Source organism: Chiloscyllium plagiosum, chromosome 33 (genome assembly GCF_004010195.1).
Source record: "Chiloscyllium plagiosum isolate BGI_BamShark_2017 chromosome 33, ASM401019v2, whole genome shotgun sequence".
Classification (NCBI taxonomy): Eukaryota; Metazoa; Chordata; class Chondrichthyes; order Orectolobiformes; family Hemiscylliidae; genus Chiloscyllium; species Chiloscyllium plagiosum.
Genome location: NC_057742.1, coordinates 40,451,491 through 40,460,670, shown reverse-complemented (window position 1 = coordinate 40,460,670; position 9,180 = coordinate 40,451,491). Strand labels below are relative to the sequence as shown.

The 9,180-nt window shown below is 43.4% G+C and overlaps 1 long non-coding RNA gene across 1 annotated transcript; it reads right to left on the bottom strand.

Moving 5' to 3' along the window:
* Positions 1–4,812: 4,812 nt before the first annotated feature.
* LOC122539686 lies at positions 4,813–8,071 on the bottom strand. The gene is made up of 3 exons (XR_006309152.1): positions 8,006–8,071; positions 7,411–7,486; positions 4,813–6,300 (listed from the first exon to the last, which is right to left on the bottom strand). It is a non-coding gene; the product is annotated as an uncharacterized LOC122539686 (long non-coding RNA).
* Between the last annotated feature and the right edge of the window lie 1,109 nt (positions 8,072–9,180).

The following is a 9,180-nucleotide window of genomic DNA, read 5'->3' as shown; positions in this document are numbered from 1 at the left end:
CTCTCTTTTTCTTTCTCATTCTCTCACCCTTTCTCTTTCCTCTCCCTCTCTTCTTTATCTTCTAACTCCATTTTCCTCAATTGTAATTTAAGTTTTTTCTACGTTTACTGCACTTGTCTGTTTCTTTACCACACCTAAGTGTTTGAGTAACTCCCTTACAATTTCAGCTTTACTTTTACCCCTGGTTAAACACAAATTTAATTGCTTTGCTAATTATAAAAGTAGGGCCTTTTTCTTTCCTTCTAAACTTTCTTGGCAAATTTGAGAATCATCTTCAAATCCCAGAACCTCTTTAGCAATTTTAAGAGCCATTTCTCTCACTTTTAATTTAATCAACCACAAGTTACCGAAATTAAACAAATTGTCTCACCTATGTTTTATTTAAAGATCTAGGACAATAACCTGCAAATGTTTAAATCTGCTGGGATTTTTTGTACCCCAAAATCTATTCAAATCTGTCTAAACTTGTTCAAATCCTGACAATGAGCCCCCAAACTGTTGCAACATGGGGTAAACAGAAAATAATTAACTAACAACTATTTACAACTCCTTCCTCTAACCTATCTTTCACCTACCCCTTCCACAATACTAGTCCAATAAAACTCCTGATTAAGATTTACAAAACAAAACTTCTCATCTCTAAACCACGCATCTTCGGGTTTGCTCTGTATTCCTGTCTTCTTTTGCAGATGTCGTTGGCTTGGCAGTTCTCCTCCCAACTGTTCAATTTTCCCCAGTCTTATACCCCCAAAGTATTGGATCATGTCATTGGCTTTTACAGTTGTCAATATACTAAACTCAAACTGGATTGGAGTTTGGTTTTTTGGGGGGTATAATTTAAACTGATTGGCCTAATTCAAATCTGCTTTTTGTCTCCAGGCAATCAGCTACCCTAGCTACCCTAGTAGCTAGAGTGCATGTTATGTTGTATCTCATTGAGAACACTTGGTGCTGTCACTGGTAGCTTTTAACTCTTTTAAAGGTATAGTATACCCATATCTTCATAACACTTGTAGATGGTGTTGTACAGGCTATGGGGAGTCAGGAGGTGAGTTACTTGTCATGGTATTCCTAGCCTGAGTCCTGCTATTGTAGCCACAGTATTTATAAAAGCAAGTCCAATCAAGTTGTTGGTCAAGTGAACATCCAGGATATTGATATTCAGGGATACAGTGATGGAGACATTATTGAATGTCAAATGGAGATTGTTAGATTGGAGATGGTTATTGCCTGGCACTTGTGTGGTGTGAGTGTTATTTGCCAATTGTCAGACCAAACCTGGATAATGTCCAGATCTAGTTGCTTCTGGACAAGTCCCTCCTCCCTACCTTTTATCTTAGCCTGCTGGACACACTTTCCTCATTCCTGAAGAAGGGCTTATGCCCGAAACGTCGATTCTCCTGTTCCTTGGATGCTGCCTGACTTGCGCGCTTTTCCAGCAACACATTTTCAGCTCTGATCTCCAGCATCTGCAGTCCTCACTTTCTCCCATTGTGTAATTATTGGCAAACATCCCCACTTCTAACCTTATGATGGAGAGAAGATTGTTGATGAAGCAGCTGAAGATGGTTGGGCTGAGGACACTATCCTAAGGAACTCCTGCAGAGATGTCCTGGAGCTGAGATGACTGATTATCTTCCTATAAGGTATGGCTCTAACCAGCAGTGGGTCCCCTCCACCCCCTGTACTCATAAATTCTGTTTTGCTTGAGCTCCTTGATGCCACACCCAGTTGATTGCAACCTTGATGTCAAGGGCTGTCACTCTCTCCTCTCCTCTGGAACTCAGCTCTTTTGTCCATTTTTGAACCAAGGCTGGAATGAGGTCAGGAGCTGAGTGGCCCTGGTGGAACCCAAACTGGGAGTCACTGAGCAGGTTGTTGCTGAGCAAGTGCTGCTTGATGGCACTGTTGATGACCCCTTCCATTACTTTACTGATGTTGGAGACTAGATTGATGGGGCGGTAATTTGCCGGGTTGGATTTGTCCTGCTTCTTGTGTACTGGACATTCCTGGGCAATTTTACAAATTGTTGGGTAGATGCTAGTGTTGTAACTGTACTGGAGCAGCTTGGCTAGGGGAGCAGCAAGTTCTGGAGCACAAGTCTTCAGTACTATTGCCGGAATGTTGTCAGGGCCCATAGCCTTTGCAGTACTCATTGCCTCCAACCGTTTCTTGACATTAGACAGAGGGAATCAAATTGGCTGTAGACTGATATCTATGAAGCTGGAGATCAGTGAAGGAGATGAGATGTATCATACATTTGGCACTTCTGGCTGAAGATTGCTGCGAATTCTTCAGCCTTAAACTTGCACTTTTATCTGTGTATCCCTTTTGTTAGTTCTCAAAAAAAGTGCCCGTTTGGACTTGTCAGATTGCTTGCCTGTGTGTGATGTTCCCTGATGGGCAATGATGCAGTTGTTTACTGGGTATTGGGGCAACAGTTGCGTGGAGTCCAAGAGGGCGTTAATTAGGATGTAGCTAAGGACAGGTGAACAGTTCGATGAAAGTGATGGAATGGGGAGAGAGTGTCAACAATGTTGGCTTTTTGTCGTGGGCTGCAGGGCTCTGTGGACACTGTTATATTGTTGATGATTGGCAATGCCATTTCACCTCCCAAAGGTGAAGCAAGCGCAAGGACTGTCAGTCTTTTGGTGAACATCCAGTGGGAGGCGAGTTGTTCTGGAAATAGTAAGAGATAAGAAAACTGGATATGGGGATGCCAAAGGGGTGGGGATGTGGTTAATGAGGTGCATTTGGCAAAAAATGACATAATAACTCACTTGGACTTGCAGCAAGAATCCCTCCAAAAATCTCAACACAACTCACACTTGGCCAAAAAATATTAGATTCAGCTCACAATCTTAATTGAGCCACATTGAGAGCATCATCTACATTAGCCGTGCCCCCAACTCTACCTTAGAGTAAACCTTCACTGACTTCACCTCATAATAAAGATCAGTCTGAAATATTTTCTATTTTTCTGATTTATTGAACTACTTCTGTACTTGGGAAAGTAAAATGTTGCTGGCTAGAACCTTGAGCCACTCCCTGAGAACATCTTTCCTGTACTGACCTTCCTAACCTAATGACCTCTGCAAACCCGAACATACAACTGCCTCTCCCTTCATTCAAGTCTTCAATCTATATCATGAACAGAGTTCAGGAATAGCCACTTATCACATCCAGGCAGAATAGTTTATCCCCACTCTCAGTCTACAAATGCCCAGCCAATTTCCTAACCAAGTGGAAGTACACTCCTTCATTCTGTGAGTTCTCTGTTTTGTAACCTGCCCTGCAAACCAGGAACTTAACTGGAGTTTCATTATCAATACATGAGCTACAAGAGCAGGTAAGAGACTAGGAATACCACAGCAAGTAACTCACCTCCTAACTGCCCAAAGTCTGTCCACCATCTACAAGATACAAGTCAGGAATGTGATGGAATACTCCTCACTTGTCTGGATGGGTACAGCCCCAATAACATTCAAGAAGTTTGACACCATCCAGGATAAAGCAGCCTATTTGATTGGCACCATAACCACAAGCATTCACTCCCTCCTCCACCAATGCGCAGCAGTAACAGTGTGTGCTATCTACAAGATACACGACAGAAATTCACCAAAGACAGCACCTTCCAAATTCATGACCACCTCCATCTAAAACAACAAAGGCAACAGATATATGGAACACTACCACCTGAAATTTCTCTTCCAAACCACCCACCATTCAAGACTTGGAAATATATCACCATTCCTTCACAGTTGCTGGGCCAAAGTCCTGGAATTCCCCTCCCTAATAGCATTATGAATCTACCTACACCAAGTAGACTGCAGCAGTCTAAGAAGACAGCTCACCATCACCTTCTCAAGGGTAAAACGGAGACGGGCGATAACTGCTGGCCAGTCAGCGAGGTCCACATCACACAAGAATTGTTTTAAAAACTCCTTCTGAAACAGCCATTGCCTTGATGATGAAATTGACAGACACACAGAATCTGTCACTGTGTCAGATAACAATGTGGCAAAGTGGTGCACGCTGGTGGTCAGTGATAGTTGGCATTTGCCAGAAGTACAGGAGGTGATAATTGGAACTGTTTCCTGTTTATTTCGATTTGTGAGTGAGGAGGCTCGTTGGCCTCTTTTTAAAATTTTTATCTGTTGCACATGAAGGCGGAGCTAACTGAATCTATTTGTGAAGAGGTTATAGTTTGAAGATTATTGGTTTCTGTGACAAAGTTGGAACAACCTTGTTAAATAAATGAGTTCCATTATATTCTAATACAATGAAATGGATGGATTTAGCTTTATAATTTGTTTGATCAGATACATTGTGTTCAAAGATGTTTGTCATATTTGAATCCTCTATTTAGAAAGAATATGTGAAGAGCTGTTGTAAGCATTCAATTCTATCGCAGTGATCCAGAGAATTGAAACTTAACTTAATTAATCTGGGATAAAAGGAATGTTAATCGCACCAAAGTTGCAAAATTGTTAAGTACAGAGGTAACTAGATTATCCAAAGAACACAGCGGGGAGTATTTCGTTTGGTTAACCGAATGCTGGATAATCGATGCCGGATAACCATAGTTAGCCAAGCATCGGGACCTTGCGATCTTGTTCAGATGATCCGAAGTTTGGTTAATTGAATGCCAGATAATCGAGGTTCACAAATGGTCTCAGCCAGTCTGGCCTGATGGCCTGTTAGTGGATGAGTTGGAGCCAGTTTTCACATACTTATATTTGGAGAGATAGACATTTATTAACATGCACCTCTTAACCCAGTGACACTCCCACTTAGAACATTCCAATTCAATTAGCCGAATGGTCAATTAACCTTTAATCGTTCATAAAATAATTCATCCTTTCTAGTTACAGTGGTTATATTTAATACAGCATAAGTGAAATTTGACACAAACTAAGGGTTCACCAGTTAATATTAAAGCACCACATTATTACCATTCTGCTCAGGACAGAGGCCTGGTCTCCATATAATTATTTCCTGGTTGTTTCAGTCAATGCAGCAGCAACAAGTGTATGTCCCCAGCCAGCCTCGACCTTCTGTGAGACAGCTCTGTCTGCAGGATGGTCCTATATTGTGAAGCTGTGCTGTGATTTTATGAAACCACAAGAATTAGAGTGGGTAAATTTATCCACTTAAATTTGATTTTAAAGAACAAATCTGCAAAGGGCTTTCTTGAGGCTTTGATACAGAGCAGAGACATCCATGTTCAATGTCAGCACATTCCTGGCAGAATTAGGGGAAGTTACTTTTGAGGATATAAATGTTCTGTCCCTTGAACAGTTAAAAGATTTAGTGAGAGTTTTGGAATTAGAATTTTGCCAATAGCCAGAGAGCCCAAAAGTTTAAAAGTGCTTACCCAATGGTTTTCAACTGGAAACTGAGGAAAGTGAAGCCTGAGCCACTGATACTAAGGTGTGTAGTGGAAGAGAGATTAAAATTTGAGTGGTGGAAATTAGCACTTTACGCAAAAAAGGAATGGCAAACAGAGAGAAAGGGAGAAAAAAGCAAGGAGGGAAATAGAGAATTTCAGGAAAATAGCAGGAAAGGAGTTTGAACTCAGATAGTTCAAGCTGAGGAGCAAGAACTCTACTATGTCCCATGAACACATTATTCGCTCAGACTTAAGGGCAGAGGAAATTTGGTTAACTCATTTAATTCCTAAATTTGAGGATGCAGAGGTAAAAGCTTTCTTTAGCTCCATCAAGCATGTGGCACAGCTGTTAAAGTGGCACAGCTGTTAAAGTGGCAGTCCAGTATTGGCCCTTTCTACTGCAGGGTAAGCGCTTGGGGAAAGCTCCCTCTTGCCTGAGCCACTGATACTGAGGCAGTAAAAATGTCTATTTAAAGAGCACACCAGTCAGTGCCTGAGACTTATCATCAAAAATTCATAACCTCATGAAATGGCCTGGTGAGAAATAGCTGGAATTTGAACAGCTCAAGCGTATGGCCAGTGGGCACGGGGACTTAAGGCAGAGGCAACTGACAAAAGTCTTCTTGGACTAATTGTCCTCCCATCCCCTTCCGAATAAGAATGCTCCTTGGGGTGTCTGGGTCCAAGCAGGCAGCGTCATTGGCTGCTGAGCTGAACCACAAAACCCTTGTTCCTGAAGAAATCCTCCACACAACCAACTGGAAAGGATTGAGGTGGGAGAGTGAGCACCAATGGTAGAGAGGGAAGTCCTGAGAGCTCTCCTCAGGACCAAAAGGCTGGTGCTGAATTGAAAAGTGTGGCCAAGTCCTTCTGTTTTATCTTCTGGAAGTCCAGATATCGGCTGAAGGCTATGGGGAAAAACAGTGGGATTTATTAGATTTATTATTTCTCTTTCAGAGCATATGCACCTCATGCAATGAATGGAAGACTGTCAGAGTCTGTAACAATCCATGCTATGGCTCTCAGTGTGGCTTAGATTCCTCGTAAAGATACTCCAAAGAACGTCAATGAGGTTAAACAAATCCCTGAGAGTAAACGGGATTTTGTATTGAATAGAAATATGGCTACATTTCCCCGAGGTGAGGCAAACAAGGCCATAGTGATACTGAGTGATATCAGAACCAGCCAAACTCTATTGCCTGATCTTCTCATCAGAGAGTCCAGTGAGTTCTAAGGTGCTACTGAAAGGGATTGATGGAGGGAACATACCCATTTCCCTCACTGGCTGCACCCTGAGACCGACTTTAGGTTAGGATCAGTGATGATAGGAGTTGTCCCCAATCTGCCTGAGGATGGGATCGACCTACTCTTCAACAGTGATTGGGTGGGATCAAAGCACCCCCAGTGATCGACCAGGCAATGGTCCAATGAGGTACCAGATGGAAATATTGCAGATGGCTTATCAGATTCCGAAGGCTGGGAATGTTGGTAAAGGCAAAACCCACACCCACATCAACTGGCATTATTCCTGGCCACAGCCTCACAAGGAGGTAGTAAGGGAACCTGCCTCACCTGTAGCATGTGGAAGAATCCCAAACTGCAATAAGACCGGCATTAACATTCTCAGGTTGGCTTTAGGGAAACCATTCAGCAAGGTGTTAGTGAACTCAAATCAAAGTGTGGGGGACGTGGGTGTGAACAGAACCTCCTTGTCATCGATGGGCTTGCCAGTTTCCCAGACACTGTTCCCTGAGAACCATATCTGCTAGATTGGTGTGAGAGAATTGACCCAATTGGTCAGCCAGAATGGTCTGCCCACTGACACCCAATAAACCAGGGCTCCAATTTCATGTCCAAGATATTCCTGGAAGTTGTAGATAACCTGAATGTGACCCAGTGAGGTCTTCAGTGTATCTCCCACTAATGGGCACTAGAATAAAACATTGGCACTCAAACAAAATGACAAGAGCACACTGCCACAATGATCCCCATGATTTGGAGGGTCTTCTTCCACTCACCTCGTGGGATTCACCCAATTGGGTCCACCAGGTTTACTTCATTCGAATTAGTTTATGGCACCAAATGTGAGGGCCTCTGAAAGACAGGATTTTAGAAAACAAGTTGTAAGTGTCCATGTTAGACCTACACAGCAGAAAGTGTGGGCCTGTAGCCTGAAAACACCTGAAAATCTCCCAGACAGTGATGAAACAAAAGGTAGATAAACATTTAGCCAGGAGACCCATGTTTTCATGCTCCTGACCCTATTTACACCAATATTGTGTGACCCCAAAAGGTCGCCAGTACAGAATAGCAAAAAAGTTTGGGAAAGTGAAATATCTGATTGAAACTGTAGATTGGAGTTAAAAAGCAACAGTTCTGTCATGTTAAAATGATAAATCATTACCCACCGCCAAGGGAACAAGCAGGTAACAGTCTGTCTCATTGCAATACCTAGAGGATGAGGCTAGTAATGGAGAGGAATTTGAAGGAGACATTGATACGGCCCACATTGAATCCTCTACTGCCTGAATAACCATCATAGATAAGCTAGAACATAGACACATTACTTATAGCCTAGGTCATTACAGCAAACAAACTAACAGGACTGCTCACTGCACTCAGGGCGCTTATGCAGAAACAAGCTCGGCTACACCATCCCAACTCAAAATATGATGGAGCTGTAAGAGAGGTCCCTCCCATCAGGCAACATCCTTATCAGCTTGGCCCAGAAACGCTGGCTCAGGGCCACACAGAGAATAACTTTCTCCCAGAGAATAACTACAGGCTAGGGAACTAATGAGTAGATTGGGTGGCACGGTTCCTCAGTAGTTAGCACTGCTGCCTCACGTTGCCACGGACCCTGGTTTGATTCCCACCTCAGGCGACTGTCTGTATGGAGTTTGCACATTCTTCCAGTGTCTGCATGGGTTTCCTTCAAGTGCTCCGGTTTCCTCCCACAATCCAAAGATGCGCTGGTTAGGTGAATTGGCCGTGCTAAATTGCCCATAGTGTTCAGGGATGTGTAGATTAGGTACATTAATCAGTGGTAAATATAGGATAATAGGCTAGGGGAACGGGTCTGGGTGGGTTACTCTTCAGAGGGTCAGTGTGGACTCATTGGGCCGAAGGGCCTGTTTCCACGCTGTTAGGATTCTATAGAGTGTAGCAGCAATAGTGAGAGCTCCCGTTGTCCTGGTGTCCAAGCAGGACAGCTTCATAAGGGTCTGCATTGCCGACTGAAAAGTTAATGCAGTGACTGGAGCCAACTCCTTCCCAATACCCAGTTGGAAGATTGTGTAAATAGGGTCAGTAAAGCAGCATGTGTTGTATCAAGATAGATCTATTCCAGGAATTCAGGCAGACTCCCCTGATTTCCTAAGTGATGGAAATCTCTACCTTTGTAATGCTGCATGGGGTGTACTCGTGTCAGGTAATGTCAATCAGACTCTGAAGTCTCCCGGGCATCTGCCAAAGGCTGATTAACCAGATTTACCCGAAAGCATAATTTACTGAGACCTCCCCGCATACTGTGACACTTGGGAAACATACCGAGAGTCCTCTTTGAGAGAATATAGTCAGCTGACCTCAGGGTCAGTCAGGTCAGGCAGCATCCAGGGAACAGGAGAATCGACGTTTCGGGCATAAGCCCTTCTTCAGGAATCCAGCAACACATTTCCAGCTCTGATCTCCAGCATCTGCAGACCTCACTTTCTCCTCAGGGTCAGTCAGTTTGCTAAGGTCCAAGGGACTTGTCTAAGAGACACAGTGGGTCAAAGGTCCAGAACTAT